Source organism: Tachysurus fulvidraco, chromosome 12, assembly GCF_022655615.1.
Source record: "Tachysurus fulvidraco isolate hzauxx_2018 chromosome 12, HZAU_PFXX_2.0, whole genome shotgun sequence".
NCBI classification, from domain to species: domain Eukaryota; kingdom Metazoa; phylum Chordata; class Actinopteri; order Siluriformes; family Bagridae; genus Tachysurus; species Tachysurus fulvidraco.
In genome coordinates this window covers 6655235-6670427 of record NC_062529.1, presented here as the reverse complement: position 1 = coordinate 6670427, position 15193 = coordinate 6655235, and the positions used below count along the sequence as shown (strand labels likewise).

General features: G+C 37.2%; 1 long non-coding RNA gene across 1 annotated transcript; it reads left to right on the top strand.

The window, feature by feature from the left end:
• Positions 1-4281: 4281 nt before the first annotated feature.
• Positions 4282-7356, top strand: LOC125146065. The gene is made up of 3 exons (XR_007144571.1): positions 4282-4788; positions 6240-6331; positions 7117-7356. It is a non-coding gene; the product is annotated as an uncharacterized LOC125146065 (long non-coding RNA).
• Positions 7357-15193: the final 7837 nt, after the last annotated feature.

Genomic DNA, 15193 nt, shown 5'->3' with positions numbered 1-15193 from the left:
ATACATACATCCTCAAGGGCGGATTGGTCTTCAATGAAATCCTGAGTAAAAATACTTACGTTAATAATAGTTACGTTAGTAAAAAGCAGAGCATGCAGAAATTCTCCTTCTGTCTTCAGACAGTGCAATCAAGACAGGAGTCTGTTTGTGTAGTTAGTGCAAGGGAAAAGCAAGGTCACTTTAAGGCTAGCAGCTGTGGTATGACTAAGGCATCACATTACAAATAAATACAATGTAGTGTCACATAACAAAATGACAGTTTAGCATTAGCCAGTGGAAAAAACATGGTGCTATTTTTGGTGGTATTTTTTTTCTCTTTACTATGAAATGTAAATTGGTTATACCACAGGCTATGAAGTGTAACTGACTGGGATTAATAAATCAGCACCTGCAGAATGGGATCAATTAGGTCAGAGTACAGGACAATAATATAACACAACAACATAATAATAGTAACTAGTATCTAGTGCTTGAGATTCAAGTTTGCTTTACATCAGACCTGAAAAGCAATTGACATGAGATGACTAATTAGTAGGGTGAGGCCAAAAACTCGTGACAAAATACACCCTATTTTTTGTTTGTTTACTTCAGTCTTCTCTCTGCCCTTATCTAGAGAGAGAGAGAGAGGGAGAGAGAGTGAGTACACAGTACAGTTTTATGACACACTGATACTCTGGTGATCCTGACATGCAAATGCTGGTGTTCCCTATCATTATCTATAGAGTTTTGCAAGGCATGTGGAACGAAACAAACACCAGCTCGCGTGACTGATAAGACATCTATTATTCTTGGAAATTATGTAACGATTAAAAACATGACAGAGCATGCTGTTATATTAAAATAATTGGCAACAAGGTGTTTTTTCACTTTTCATTCATTTGTAGTTACTCAATAGAGTTTAGAGTTTTATTTGTATAGAGCTTTTAACAATGAACCTTCTCACAAAGCAGGTTGTGGGGGAAAAAAACTGGCCCTAAACCTACTGGTTCTGGTGTGGATGGTCCATGCACTGTGTTACAGAGAAACCACAAATCATCAGCTCTGATTGTTACAAAGACTCCTTCCAAAATGCTATACAGTACAGTAAATAAATATCTCCTTACAAAAAAGGTTACAGCCATACAATTCATTGAAATGTCTGCCATACAAGCCATTGTGTAAGTTAACCCTTACAAGGCCCTTAACTCTCACAGCTCCAACCTTCTCCTCACCTCTCAAAAACATTCTGGTAGTTGTTTTAGCTAAATTAAATTACCTATAGGTCTTACTGTGTGTGAGTGCATGTTCCCCTTGTCCCCTTGTCTCCGGTTTTGGCTCCAGATCCACTGTGACCTTGATCAGAATGATTGTGTCAATACTTGCTTGGCTCATTCTATGGTCCTATTTAGTCACCCAAACCTTTGGCATGTGCATGTGTATATTTATATTTTTATTATTTAAGCATGCATTTGCAAAGTTTAACACCAATTCCTTATAATCTATGGTAAACTACTGTATGCTGAGCTTCCAGTGCCTTTGTTTTTTGTTTTTTTTTCCTGTAAGTTTATGCTGGGTGAATTTGGTCTTCAGTGAGGGTATTAAAGCAATAAAAAGAGAGTAGTGAATCAGTGGCACAATGACCATAACAGCAAATCATTAAAACAGTGAACCTCATTAAAGCAGAACACTCGGACACTCACAAAAATAAGAGTTATGACGTGTCTCTGATACAGAGAGTTCATTCAAGTTATTGCACATGTTCCATGAATTAACGTTATTCAGACAATGAGAGCTGGAAATTCTTTAGTCATTTAATCCTTAGTTTGTATTAATTTATTAAATAAAAAGAATATTTACAATAATAACGAACAATATAGACTGAATGTGGTGTTTATCCTGACAGCTGTAGGGATGAAGGATCTTCTGTTAGTAATACTAATTTAAAGTAACATGAAGAAGGATGAGCTGGAAATAAATCGTTGCTTTACTGTTATAAAGAGTCAAAGCAAGAGTCTTGAAGCACAAAAGCAAATATGTGTATTACAGAACAAAAGTCTACCACAGAGAGTCATATGTACAGTAGATCTCAGCCTATTATTAAGACTAACATCGAGATGAGCAACAAATCCAGCACATGAGTTATCCTGAGTGGCTGAAATATCAATACAACACAAAATTAACATTGACAATTGACATATTATACTTTTTTTTTTGTCTTTTTTTGTCTTTCCCTCAAGGAGATGACCAGATTCATTGTATAATAATATTATTGACTACATTCAAGTTAGCTATTATTATGTACACTTTTTAAATTGCCAAACTGGGTGCAAATAGTTTCCTTTTCCTGTTAGGGAATGGTGACAAAATGCAGTCAGATGAGTCAGATTATTTTAGGTGTATGATATCATCCTATAGGCATGGATTAATGCCCAGATATTAAGAGCAATACAAACACTATTATTGTTGATCTTAGTGTTATTGACTTGTAAGTTTCTTTTTTTAAAGTTATTAATGCCGCATAGGAAGAAAATGAACAAAGCCTGTACAAGAATACAAGGCCTACTCTCTAGCAAAAAGATTTAAAAAAAAAAAAAAAAAAAAAGATTCTTTTTTTAGATAAAGCAGTGGTTAATTAATTCCTACTTATGTTTGACCTGTTGGCATAAAAGGGGTTTAAAAAAGAATATAAAAGTATAGAAAGGGCAGAAACACTCAGTGACCACAGAGTTATAAATGGAACAATAAATAGTAATGGTAGAGAGGAATAATATCATGAGTCAGCCAGCAGCTGGATCTCTCCATTACTCTCTCTCTCTCTCTCTCTCTCTCTCTCTCTCTCTCTCTCTCTCTCTCTCTCTCTCTGTAACATGAGATATACAGGGATAGAGAGAGAGAAAAAGTAAAGGTGAAGCAAGAAAAAGAAAAACAATCATGAGCCATACACTGTGAGGGTGCAGCAGGCAGCCTGCCAAGAATAACAACTCACGCATCCAGTCAGGGAGGATGAGAGAGCGAGAAAGAGATAAAGGCAGTGGAGAGGCAGAGCGAAGGTGCTCATATCCTTAGTGACAATTTGAAAAACAGGGGCAAAAGCGTGCAGCTAAAACCTAGCCGAGGTCGTCTGCCTTTTCTGAGCCACCACAAGTCTAACCTTCTCAGTGTTTGTTCTACTGTTCTACCCTGATGAAACACTCCTACACAATTTAAAGTCACACACACACACACACACACACACACACACACACACACACACACACACACACACACACACACACACAAAATGCACAGCTGCACATAGCCAGCCATTCTTCCTAGTGGCTTGTGTTGGTTTTTGACATCAAACCACATCACAAACACACACACACACACACACACACACACACACACACACACACACACACACACACACACACACACAGCTGCACTGTAGCTGAGGCAGCAGGGTACCAAGTGATAAGTTAGCGGTTTAGAGTTGTCATCTAAACGTGGCCTATCTGAACCTTCATCTTTGTTTCTCACTTGTTCTACGTTCGTCCTGTTCACACAGGAACAGGAACAGACTCTTATTTCTCTTGTGTTCAATCACTATAATAATTTCACTAAAGAAGCCAACGTAAAGAAGCCAATTGAACTAATGCTTCTTTGATTTCACTCCTGGGGCAGACAGTCAAATGTCTCAACAAGGGTGTGTTATATCTTGTGTGTGCTTATCAGATATTTCTATTCTTGTGGGGGGGGGGCATTTGGTCTCTAGTGAGGTAGAAAACATGCCTACACACACACACACACACACACACACACACACACACACACACACACACACACACACACACTGTTTCTGTAAAAACAGGGATGGGATATCCTGTTTTCCATTGAGGCAACGGTGCCTGTGTGTCTAAAAATAAATTTTAGACTATATCATTAACAAAAGCATGCAACACAAAGAAACACTCACACACAAAAAACACAAAGTAAGCAGTCTGTATGTCATTGGATGTTGATATCATGGTGACACGGGGAAACTAACCGGTGAAACTGCATAACACAAACCATTGCCTTAGATCATACTGCTCATCTGTGTCTCAGTGTACGACTGGATCAACCTTAAGCAACTTTACTGGTGCTGATGAATGGAAATGAGCTGAAAAAAAACCTGAAACATATCCATATCGTAGCTGTGTCAAAATGAAGCGTTTTGATTGATTGAGAAGAAAGACTTTAGTCTAAGCGCAACCCGTTAAAGCGTGAATGATAGCTGATAGTGGATTTTAGGCACGGCTGACAAGCTCAGTGCCTGCATGCCACATACAGCTACACATCTGAGTGTGCTTAATGGGCTAACGTGCATGCGCCTGCATGTAACAGAGCTGACATGCTGATTAAAACGGATGCCTATCAGCTGTGTTTGATGAAAGACAGACCCAAGTCTTAAGACCTACTCATGTCCTGTAATGTATCACTCAGTGTAGAGAACTACAACGTCAAGAAAAACGAAAAACCATGGACATAAATGTTATATATTTTCAAAATTTCACCAGTATAACAAATGTCATTTGTCAATAGTGCATATTTTCTGGAAAAATCCTGTTCTATTTCAGACCCAAGGTTATTGGTGTAATCGATAAAATCAATAATAATGTTTATTTTCAATTAACGTTTTTTCGGAAACTCATACTAAGATGTGCTTTATATAACATTTCATAGCCATGTTCAGAAAGCTGCTTTGTTGTCAGGCCACAAGTAAACTATGTGACAGGAAACAAGATCACAAGGAAAGACCCCTGAAGATCCTCCTGGTCATATGTCAAGGTCAGGGAGTCTCATCGAAATATCCGGCGAGTTGACATTTTAATGACATAACAAGTTTAGTTCAGGTTAACATGCCAAATTATTTGGCCCTAGGAAATGTTTGAAAGTTCATCATGCTTGTTAAAACAACGACAATATTGAGCTGGAGGAGCTGTCAGATGCCAAAGGTGTCCTTGATAATGCCTGTCAAATATCATGCAATGCCAAAAGATTTGTATCAGCAGGATGTATCTAAGTCTTATCTTTGAAACTACAAATAAATCCAAATGATGGCTGATCATCTAATTACAATGTCTTTTTGTCCTGACTGAGAATAGCATAATTTACACAAGAAAGAATAAGCTACTGTAATTGCAAATCATCATCACAAGGTCAGCACTAGTCTTTAATTTTTACTTCTTTAGCACTAAATTATTTGGCTACCTAGAACAGGCACTGCGCTAAAAATACCTAAAAGTTAGTGATGTTACCCCTCTATCAGCAGGTAGCTTTAAAAGCATACTAACAAAAGGGTTTCTCACCTCTCAATGAAAGTATATCAAGTCAAGTCATAAAAAATGGTACAAAAAATGATACAAAACACTACAAGACAACAGAGTACATACTGTATATTCTACAGTACATGTACAAAGAAAGTAAAATAAAAATAAAGTAAAATAAAGTAACAAGCACTTTATATAATAGCAGCAATTATATGAGGTATTGTAATGAGTTGGAATTCAGCAGTTCACTGAATGTGTAAGACAGCAGTCATTTCCTACTCATATCCATACCGTTTTGCTTCTCAAAGACAAACTAAAGAACACCAAGTGAATTTAGCCAAAATGGCGAGAAGCAATCTGAAGTATATAAACATTTCATGATGTGTAGAGGTGCAGAGCTTGTCCAAGACCTTCATGACAAGCTTGTTGTGCTACAGTACATAATAGCACTGGTTACTGACAGAATTTACAACTTGTAAAATGTTCCTGTAAGCATCAATGTGCCGAAGTGGAAGGAACCTCACTACACCATCAAGGAGCTTGTCGCAAGATTTCTGGTCAGAGAGTCAGACGTTTAGTCAGAAGAGCAGCCCAAGAGTCAAGGTCTAAATAAAAAGAGCTAAAGTAACACTTGTTGCCAATATTTTGCACATGAACTATAGGAGAAACTAAAAGCAATGGACCGAGCTTACATTGTCCATTCAAAATCCAAATACACAAAAAAGAACAAACGACAGGGCGATTCAGAATTAATTAAGCATGTTATGGTTTGATCCTGGACTAGTAACTGAAAATGGCTGCACTGTTATTCACAACAGGCAGAGCATATAGTCATATCAGTAATCTTCATTCTCTGTTCCTGTCTCTGTATCTCATTTACTTTCTGAGATTACACAGAGAGTAATAACCTCATGATAGAAATGACATGAACTTTCATTAACCCTGGCTTGTATGCTGTCTGTATTTCAGTCACTACCAGCATGTGAATGGCAGAGTCATGAGGAGTCTAGATGTGTTAGTGGAGGTCAATATGACAGCATGCACAGACACTTGACTGACAGGTACTTCATTTTAGCCTGTGGTGTCTGTGACCTCAGTGTCAGTTTGAACACACACACACACACACACACACACACACACACACACACACACACACACACACACACACACACACACATTTTTCTTACTGTCTTTGGGCTATATTCAGATGTGGTACCATTTTTCTTAATATTTAAGAATATGAGAGAGATTTGTTCCTTAAATCAACATTCTAGGCTCTAAATTCAGATTATGCAAATCCCAGTAGTTCAGGCCTCCACGGTTGCAATATTTTATTTATTTATTTTTTAACTAGACAAAACAACACCACTACTTTTAAACACAAGCTTGTGACCATATGCTCTGACCCGATCGTCTAGCCATCACAGTTTGACCCTTGTCAAAGTCGCTCAGATCTTTACTCTAGCCCATTTTCCTGCTTCCAAAACACAACAATTTTTGAGAACTGACTGTTCACACCTTAAACAAGTAACAAGATAATTAATGTTATTCGCTTCACCTAAAATGTATTTGTGTATATGTAAATTATTTCTCTAATGTCTGCTTTTATGTGCACGTGTACCATGTGTTCTACTATAACTGAATTACTTTAGCCATAAACCTAACTTGAACTCTTTTAGCAAATAAACAAATAGCTGTTAGACAAATAAACATATGTGTACAGCTACCAGCAACGGGCAACACTTCATGTTTCCCATTGGATTCTGGCCATTTATACTAAAATGAGATGTACTGTAACACAATAAGTGGTTGAAGTCTTCACCTCTGCTCCACTCTCTTTCTACAGACAGGAAATCCAGAACATATGGAATACAAACACAGTAGTTACAAGCCATTGTTCCTGCATCGTCATTGACAGCTTCACTCAACAAAGCAGTAAGAGAGGGACATCGCTGTGACCTCATTAGTTTTCCAGGACATGGAATCAGCCTCCTGTCAAAATCCCATAAACACCCTTGTTCATAAACACATAACATGAAGTGTTAATAATTTACATTACAAACAGCAAAAAGTATTAAATGATGTAAGATGCCATAACTGAGACTGAGTGTTCTTTTGGCTGCTCTCTATTCCGGGTCGACACGGCGGATCACATGGGCCGCATGTTAGATTTGGCACTGGTTTTACACCAGATGCCTTTCCTGATGCAACTCTCCCATTTTATCCAGGCTGGGGACTGCTGTTGAGAGTTAACACTTCAGTGGCTGGGTTAGATCCCTGCCTGGGAATCGAACCCAAGCCATGGCAAGAAGAGCATGGGATCCTGCCACTGGACCACCAGAAGGCTGAGACTAAATATAATATTTATTTAATTATAATTAATGCTCAAGCATTAGTGTAATTAGTGTTGTATTATAATTTGACATACAGTACAGTATATATCCATAATCATGTAGGATTTAGGATTTGTAAATGAATGCAAAGTTAAAAAAAATTAAAAAAGCCTTTAAAAAGTGTTACACTTAACATTCTGAAAAACCATCAAGGTCGAGTTCATGCAATAAAATCAAAACAACAAAAACTGTTAAGTAATCAACACTGAAATAGTATCTATTGCTTTTAAAGTGACTGATTCTGTCATTTGATTGCATGATTCCAGGAACTGCATGTACTGTAAGCCTACCTTTTTTTTTTTTTTTAAATCTGTTAATGCTACTCTATATCTTTATGTCAATGACCTCATGGCCTACTTTTGCTAGTGTGTGTTTTATTACACTATCAGTCACTGTTATCTTCAGCTGAAGTGTATCAATGTCGTACCTGATGCTAGCTAGCTGCTGAAAAACCCTTTCCTAGTATAAATAGAAATTGGTACATGCTCAGAACATGTTGGGGTTTTATCAGTGTATTCATGACTGTTTACTTTATAGTAATCTGTTTAAAGTCGAAGAGAAAACTCAGCGCTTTATAATCAGGAGCAAAGAGAAATCTGATGTGATGTTTCTCTGTACTGTATATACAGTACTTCTGTGATAACAATGAAGAAGTGGATTCTGAAAACCCCAAGCATGTAATTTATTAGTAATTCAATTCATTTCAGTTTATTTGTAAAGGATAGTTTTGGATAGTTTCCAAGTGATTCTATCCACAGCAATCCCATAGGTCATGGGCTGTTCATGCAGATGGATCCCCAGCAGAGTGCACCACCAAGCAACGAGACTCCAACCAGGGCATCAGGATGGATCAGGAAGGTCCGGAAAAAGAAGAAAAAGTCACACTAGGAACTCATGAGTGGCATAAAATGATGGATGGGGAGGAATATCTGTTTATCTACAGTATGAGGTGTGTGACATGATTGATATTTATGTGTGATAAGAGAAAAGGAATATTTGACAGTTTTGAGCAGAGATGTGTGTATCTGTGTCCCATGAGGATTAATACATTGTGTATGCAAGTGTGCTATGGACAAAATCTATCAACGTTCATGCCATTTGAAATGGAGCTTTCAGTATCAATCAGCTTATTATTCAGTAAACAGCATGAGACTCTTAAATGGCACTGAAACTAATAGGACTATTGTGGGTAAGACTGAACCTGGGACTTTAAAAGTTAAAACTTAACCTGTTGTTTGGTTTGAAACTGTACAGGAACTTTCAAAGTGCCCTCCTTCCTGAAACACCCCCTCTTCACCCCCTCCCTCTGTTTTTCTTTCTTAGTTGCTGAGTGGCAGGCGTGACCCAGTATGACCCCTGAGTGCTATGTTGGTGTGCTCTGCTGTGCTGTTACTGCTGATGTCAGCATCTTACTGGGGGATTTAGCAGCTCCTTCTCTAACAGGGTGCTGCCTTTTAAAGGCACAGTAAAGTGGCGTTGCTTTTTTTTTTTTTTTAAGAAAAAAAAAAAATCCAGCTCACTTCCCTTTAATTCAGTTAGAGAGTTGTACAAAAAAAGCAGTCAAAAAGAGGAAACGTAAAGGATTTTTTTAAAGATTTTATTTATTACCTAACTTATTCACTACAAGGACAAGGCTTCAGTCTTCAGACTTTATGTTAAGTTCTTTATACTTTTTACATCAAATATATATATATATATATATATATATATATATATATATATATATATATATATATATATATATATATATATAATGTAATGAACTTAATCACAAATGGCTTTAGTTGATGAAAGTAAGTGTAGGAAGAAAGAGAGATACTGTTGCGGTGAGCTACAATTGAACAGCACAACCTGTGAAGTATTTTATTACATCACTGATAATCTTTAATTTACTAAAGAACATCGTGTGTTTAATCCAGCTAAAGTTACTTTTAACTGGAACATCCATGACACAAATAACTTAGTTCCTGGTTTTATTTATGTTACAGTAGCTATAAACAGCCACACATCAGCATCTCCTTTTTCTCTCTCTGTTGTATTTAGTAAGACAAAATAAAAGGCATATTTTTACTGAAAATCCATAAACGACATAATCTTCTGCCCTGAAAGCTCAGGGGCAGTGGTGGCTCAAGTGGTTAAGGCTTTGATTTGCTGATCAGGAGATTGGGGTTCCAGCCCCAGCATTGACAAGCTGCCATTGTTGGGCCCTTGAACAAGGCCCCTAGCTCTCACTGGTCCAGGGGGCACTGTATCATGACCGACCCTGTCAACCTTTAACATTGCAATATGCAAAGAAAGCATGTCATTGTGCTGTAATGTATATGTGACAAATATAGGCTTCTTCTTCCTCAGACAAAACCTCCTTAGAATGAGCAACACTATTGTCAGCATTTAGCTATCTGGCCATTAAAACCATACATTATTACTAAACAGCCTTGAACCTGTTCCATCATAACACTGCCCCTGTGAAAGACAAGATTTGTCAAGGTTGCAGTGAAAGAACTCAAGTGTCCTGCACAGAGCCCTGACCTCAACCCTACTGAACATCTTTGGGATGAACTAGAAAATGGACTGAAGCCCATACCTTCTTTCTTTCCCTCACTAATATTCTCGTGGCTGAATGAACAAATACCGACAGCCACTCTCCAAAATAAATCCATTCTCAAAGACTGGAGGCTTTTATAGTAGTAAAGGGTGACTAAATTTAGAATAGGATGTTGTTGTACAAGTGCAAGTACATTTGGGTGTGATGGGTTTGTGAAGGTTTTTTTGCACATAATTTTGGCACATCACTTTTTTAACACCTTCTGAATGTTCAGAATAGAAAAGTCAGCAGTGTTGTGGTATCAGTTTCAGCTGCATTGACTGCACTACAAATAGCAGTAGTGGCATCCAAAGAAGAATTCACACAAAATTATTAAAAAATAATGCATAAATTTGTGCAAAATGTTACTAAGCGGCTACTTTGCCTGCTTGTAGAACATGTCAGCATGATGTCGTGACTTTTTCCTTTTGTAACTGTGTATGGTAGTTGTTTTTTTTATAAAAATGACCGACAATCTTTCCCAATTAGCTCTCACGCTCAAAGATAAAGTAGACGTTGGGCAATGTGTTATGCCTACTGTAGCCATGACAGACATGTGGGGGCTGCAAAAATATTTTGTTCCTGTATACTAATGACTCAGCTTCTTATTTTAATGCTTTAAAAAACTAGCATATCAATATGTGAGAAGATAACAGGGTAAGGGGATGTGTGAATGTGGATGAGTGAATATATCTATATACAGAAACTAAGAATTAAAAAAAAAAACCTCATGACGTTCTTGCGGTTTTAACTTCTCTGTTAAGTCTGCATGCAACGTACGTCTTTGTCTTACACCTTTTAACCACCAATGGCAGCATGAGATTTGCGATGGAATAGAATTTGTGTGTGGGTGTTTGATAGAGTTTGTAAGAGAAAGCACCACATGTCAGTTTGTGGTCACGACTGTGGTTGACAAGTACAGCCAGTATCAGACAGGGTGGGTCATACTCTTGTTATGTAGAATATGATTAAAAACGTTTCTGTAAACAAAACACATCTGCAGAAAAAAAGCACTGATACTTGATAGAAACTCATGTGATGTTTTGCAGCAACCAAAGAGACTGAAAGTGCTGAGTTGCTTCGACTAATCCCAAGCACCACTAACAAAAAGAAACTGCAGATGAGATACTTGTTCTCATCTCACACTGAGAGTAAATAGCAGAGTCACACTTGTTCTTTGCACCTGATTATACTTCATAAGCTGCTGGATGGGCAGAATAAAATAATTTGTGTGAACAGCTGTGTTGGAGACGTCACCATCTCTGTCCCAAACCATGCTATTCCCTAATCCCTCTCCAGAAGCCACATGAAAGGATTCTCAGGTAAGGTTTACTTGAGAACAGTGTTAAAAATTAGTTTCAAGATTTGCCCTCATTTACCACTGAGCATTATTCATCCTGATATGTTTTCTGTATACAATTCATATGGTGTCACTGCTGTTATTCGCACAGTTCATGCCCGGCTTCACAAACCTGACCTGTCTGAACTTCTACTCAGGATATTCTGTCTGTCTTCTTACTGTCTTCTGCATCAATGTCCAATTTTGACAAAAAAGTGTAGACATTTATTAAAACAGATTTTACAGTAATTTATGGGTAACCACTGAACCACCACAACTTGTTCAACTAATTGGCATTGATTCACTGCAGTCTTTTATTGAAGTTATTCGAGAGGAAAAAGCGGTTTAATCTGTGTTCATAATGCCAGTTATGTTGGCCCAGTGGTCAAGGCTTTGTGTTGCAGAGTAGAAAGTCATGTGTTTAGATCTCATTGCTGCCATGGTTGGGTCCTAGAGCAAAATACTACAGCGTTGTTGTATATTACATCGAGGAATTGTCCATGGTTATGTTTTATTTATAATATGCTATTACAGTACATTACAGGAAATATATAGTATAGAAAAGACTCTCAGCCTTCTTTAAGTTACTATACTGTAAATGTGCAGGATACTTTACTGCCAATGCTGTAAAGTTTAAAGCAATGTTTTTAAATGTATTTGGACACCTGTCCATCACATCCAAATGTGCTGGTTGAACATCACATGTTTTTTAATAATACAATTTTCTGTAATATAATAAGTTTCACTTATTATTCTGGATTCGCACATGACTTGACAAAACAGGCTTGGGCCCCTTAGCTCTGTTGAACTGAAGTCTAAATGCTACAGCATACTAAGACATCCTTTAAAATTATGTGCTTACTTTATTTTTGGCATGTCTTAGTATGCTACACCATACTAAGACATCCTTTAAAATTATGTGCTTACTTTATTTTTGGCAACAGTCCAGGGAAGACCTTTATATATACCAGTAGACCAAATGATCACTTTTTATAAACATGCTGAACAGAAAAACATCGCAGAATGCCATAAATTGTTAAGTATATTTTTCCTTATGCTATACAGTATTGTATGTAGGTATACTGTATGTATTAGGTGGATTAGAAGGGGACAACTTGTTCATAGCTGCAATTTGGTAGCAGTCAGTATTTACATACCACATTATTGAAATCTTCGTACTTTCCATTTTATTTAATAAGTGTTTGCATTTGAACTTACTCATTACATGCCCTTAACTGAAAGTAATATAATAATGAGATCTGAGAGTAACATGATTCATACTTCATACTGTAGATTCATGATAAACAATCTTTATATCACTCACTCTTTGTAATATTGTCTTCCTGTAAGTCTTCCTTTCTCCTCTGTTGCAATTGTCTTGTAGAGGACAGTAACTTTGCATGTCTTAAGATTTTGTGAAGTGAATAATGGTGATCTCTATACAGTACAGTGGCATCTGAAGGAGTGGGTTATATTAGGCAGCAAGTGGACAGTAACTTTGCAAAGTTCATGCTTTAGATCCTGAACAAGTTTAAGGATCTGAGTCACAGCATCTCCAAAACAGCAGGTCTTGTGGGATGTTCCCAGTATGTAGTGGTTATTAGTGGATATTACAGCCGGCGAACCAGTGACAGGGTCATGTACTCCCAAGACTCACTGATGTATGTCAGGAGCAAAAGCAATTCAGTCTGGTCAGATCCCTTCAGAAAGAGCTAATGTAGCTGTAGCCCAAACTACTCAAAATATTAATAATGGCTGTGATAGAAAAGTGTCACAACACAGTGTCCTGGTTCAGCAGGTGGTTTTGGTGGTTCCCACAGCAAAGGACTACACTGACTTAACTTTGTCCAAACCCCAGTGCAAAAAAAACAAACTTACCATGATTCACAAGCATATGTCTGCCACACTGCAAACATTGCTCAGGAATGGTCTGAGGAACATGACAGAATTCCAGGTGTTACCTTGGCCTCCTTTCTTTTCACATGAAAGCATGAGATGTTTTTGCATTCCCTTGAGCAAATTATTTTACTTTCACATAAGTATAAACTCGGTAGTTTATCCACACCTGCAAAGTTTGAGCTGACCATATTCTGAAGTTGTGACTCACACATCCTTCTTTGTGTTTGTTGGACTATAAAAAATCTGGAGAACACTGTAATAGTACGTCAGGGCTTATGGCTTGAGCTGCCTCTTGAAAATTAGAGTTAATTCAACGAGCCAAAAAAACGGAGGTAACCATAAAATAATTTAAAGGCCCTTTCATATAAATTGATATTGGTGTCATAAAATGTTTGATGTGGATAGTTATGTGATAAACTACAAGGCAGCTAACTCTGGAAGGGGGTTTAATACTGTACTGGAAAGTATTTACACTTGATTTAAAAACATTATGAAAGGTGGTTAGGTTGTAGTTGGTTGTTACAGTGCAAAGTGTATTCAGCTGCTGTTTTCTTTCTGTTATTATTATTATTATTATTATTATTATTATTAGTAGTAGTAGTAGTAGTAGTAGTAGTAGCATTTTTAGCTAAAACATTTAGCCATTTCTTCTCTATACTTTTTATATTATTTATCCAGTCAGGGCCAAAAGTTGCCCAAAAAAAGGAAATATTGGAGGCTTACAGTACTTTCAAAGAATTTATCTTTCTCCCATAAGTTCCCATAAGAGGCAAAAACGTTCCTAACTAAGACTTATTTAAAATGTATTTACAAAACTGATGTGGGATTTCAGAATAAACATTTCCGAATAAAAAAAAACAAAGTCTATATAATCCATAATGAGCAAGCCTAAAGCAATGGTGGTAAGAACGACATGAGGAAGAAACCATGACAGGAAACAGACTCAAAATGAAACCCATTCTTATCTGGGTGACACTGGAGAGCATGATTATAAGAAATGTCCTTTCTACAGCTGTATATAGTGGACGCCCCTTGAAGGCAAGAGACCTTTCCAAGAGACAAGAGTCTTTTTTTAATATGAGGCAAACTGCTGTTTATAGACTGTTTATAATCTAGCCATCAGGGATGACTGTAGTTAACATACATTCAAAATGAAGTTTTCTAGCAAACTTTAAAAATGTTTGCTATTTGAATCAGTTTTTCTATTTGTTACACAGATGTCCAGTCTGTAAAACCTGGTGATATTCGGTATCAAGCTTTAACACAGTTAAAAGCAAACCATGTGCTTGTTCCAGATAAATAAATTTGAAACATGACAGCAATTTGATTATTGTCACAACCAGAGTAGGAGGGAGACAGACCCGTACGCAGGATAGCTTCAAATGAAAGGGGTTTAATAAATAATAAAGACAACACAGTAAAAGACGATAACTAAAACAATACAAATGACGACACTTAACTGTGATTACATTTAACTAATGATTCATTTAAATACAGAGGACAATGATGACAATTGGGAACTGGTGTGGAAACAGGGAGGAGTGAACGAAGGCGGGGCAGACACGTGACAACAACAACATCACATGGCCAAAAGTCCATGCTGATCCCTGACAATTATCCCATCTGTCTGTAACTAAACTTTACCATCTTACATTGATATGTGAATCCATTTAACATTATATTCTTAAAACAGTTTGTCACGAAGCCT